The sequence below is a fragment of the Stegastes partitus genome, unplaced genomic scaffold, assembly GCF_000690725.1.
Source record: "Stegastes partitus isolate 25-593 unplaced genomic scaffold, Stegastes_partitus-1.0.2 Scaffold279, whole genome shotgun sequence".
In the NCBI taxonomy this organism is placed as follows: domain Eukaryota; kingdom Metazoa; phylum Chordata; class Actinopteri; family Pomacentridae; genus Stegastes; species Stegastes partitus.
Genome location: NW_007578010.1, coordinates 404,260 through 407,108, shown reverse-complemented (window position 1 = coordinate 407,108; position 2,849 = coordinate 404,260).

The following is a 2,849-nucleotide window of genomic DNA, read 5'->3' as shown; positions in this document are numbered from 1 at the left end:
CAAAGGGGCAGGTGCTCCAGCCTCCCCTGCATGTGCCTGTTAATAAGCCAACCACAAACTAATGGCTGAACTGTCTGGTTAAAAAGAAAAAAAAAGGGTTTTGAAAAATTAAGGTGACTTTTAATCAATTAAATCAATTGTGTCAGTTCAACAACACCATTGGCTGAATGTTTCCCAGGCCAACTTCAACTGAGCATACAATTGGCTTCTGGAAGAAAGGGGCGGGACATGTGTCAAACAACCAATCACTGGAATTACAAAATTCTCCCATAGATTTGTATTGGGGATTTTTCAATCTAGTCCCAGTTTCACAGATAGATAGATAGATAGATAGATAGATAGATAGATAGATAGATAGATAGATAGCCTTGGGGAAATTCAACATTTCTGATGGTAAACCCTCACAGACTCAACTGACATAACTGTAGTGTTTGAGTATGGAAGTTTGTAAAGGCTCAACATAGTAAAAGGGAAGAATGGGACAGACTACAATAACAGAACGCATTGTTTGGAAACCAAACATTGTCATTTTACATTTTTTTTACTCATATTTCATTCACAGTTTGAATGAAATCGCCAAGAAAGCCATGAATATTTGTAAATCCTAACCTAAACTCTACAAATGTGCAGTTAGTTACCACAGCATCGAGAAGTCTTGTTGTAATAAACGTAATAAACTCTAGAAAAACCTCTTAGAAAAGTTTGCATGTATGCTGACTCACAGAAAGGATGCATAACAGCGTTGAAAAGTCCACATCTTACCTTGACGATTTGACAGCGGGACAGTCTTGAGCTCTCATGCATTTAGTGGGAGCACGCCTCAGAGTCAGTGAGTCTACGCGAGGAGATTGGATTTGGGCCTTTAAGTGATGTCTCCTTTATAATGACTGTGCTTGCCACTACAATTATCATCAGCTCATGTCTGCTAATCAAGGCCCTGCAGCAAACATATCAGGGATTGTAGCACATTAGGCACCATCTGCCTGAAGGGCCTGTAACTTTTCCATGCTGTGAATGTCTTATGTATTTTGACTTGTTTTGCCAATGCGCTGTTTAATGAAGACACTGAGCCCATAGGGGGAGGAGTTTAAAGATGTGATTTGGATGGCCCACTGTCAATTAAAACAAAAAACAGCAATGTCTACTGGGAAAGTGCTGGACCACCAGCCAAGTCCTGCGTTCCAGGTCAGAAAAGAACCCCTTACTGTCATTGTGTTACTTAGAGCTTTGATTGATCAGAGGAAATAATTTGATGTGGCACTTTAAATGAGGGTGCATGTTTTCTTATTTCCATGCTAATTCAGGCCTCCTATATCACGAAAAAACTGAAAGTTAGTATGAAAGCAGCAAAAGGGGAATATTCATTCTTTGTAGGGACTTTTTATCCCGCAGTTGGAAAAGTAATTTGTTCAAAAATGTGCCATCAATTCTTTTTTAGATTGGATTTTCCCTTGAGCACACCAAGTACCTCATTTGATATAGTTCTTTGTTGAAAGTGCTGCAGTGGGTGGTCAAGAGTTGTTTTCTGGTTTGACTTACTGTGGCATTTAAAGATCAGTGGTTGGTCAAGAACAAAGAACATTAAAGGTACAGTCCACTACATAGAAAATTTACTGGCGACCAGGAGATTAACAGCCTGAGAACCTGTATACAGTTATGCAATATACTTTGAGGTCCATTAAAAAGAATATGTAACTAAAGTGATATCACTTGAGTAATCTCCATTTAGGGTTAGAAATACAAACGTATAAGAAGCATCCAAACTTGAGGTGTGGTGTTTATACAAGTTCTTTCCTCAGCACATGCTACAAGTTGATATGTTGATATTTCGGGATGTGTGGTATTCACACTGTAGCATGTAGGTAGCAATTGTGGAATTGAATCCATACTAATGTGAGGATGTTTTAGAAGCGCAAAATCAAATTTCTGAGGTTTCCATTCAGTTTCTTTTATTAATCACTTATATCGAAGTGAACACTGACAAATTCCCCCAGATTTTCTTTTTTTTTTATAAAACACATCTTTTCAAAATGAGGAATACGATGTTCTACAGTCCTTGATGCGTTTCAATATTTCTACAGTGCAAGACTGACAGCCTCAGTTATTTAAAGCAGTCGCTTGCCTAAAGGAGCCGTGCTGCTGCGGCGCGTCTGTTGCGATCAATACGAAACCTTGTGCTTCTTAATGAGATGAAGGCTTTACACTCTGGCCTACGTGTTCCCATTTCCATTATGAATATTCCCATGGTGCGCCACTCCAGTCGGCTCACTGAACACTGCTACCGCCGCAGAGAAGCAAACTCACGGGGCCTGTTGCTGTTTGAGGTCAACACGCAGCATGCAGTCCATCAAGACTCACTTCAAAGACTGTTTTTTTCTGTTTACAAAAAAAAAACAAAAAAAAAAACAGCAATAATTCTGACTCAGACAGAAAATCCATTTGGGTCAAAGTATTAAGTAAAGCTGATAACAGCAGCAGCTTGAGGAAAATGGGTTTATTACTGTTTAGTTTTGCTTATTTCAACACCCACATGCTTCTTATGTAATGTGAAATCTAAGGCTAAGCTTTCTCTTGTTTGTGCGAGTTTGGGAGCACAGTGGCGGGTAAAGATCGAGAGTACCAACCAAAAACCCCGCTGAGACCTAAAGAGCAACATTCCAGGTGACTCAAATAAATAGCCATCGTCTCCACAGCAACTGACCTAAACCCGTCCACAGAGGAGTCTCACGGTGAACCAGCATGACACTGAAAATATGTTTTGAAGTGATTAATAATCAGCTTTGACAACCGTTCCTATCGACATAGGTCCTGCTGCAGCAGATGGAGAAATAAAACTAACAGTGAACAAA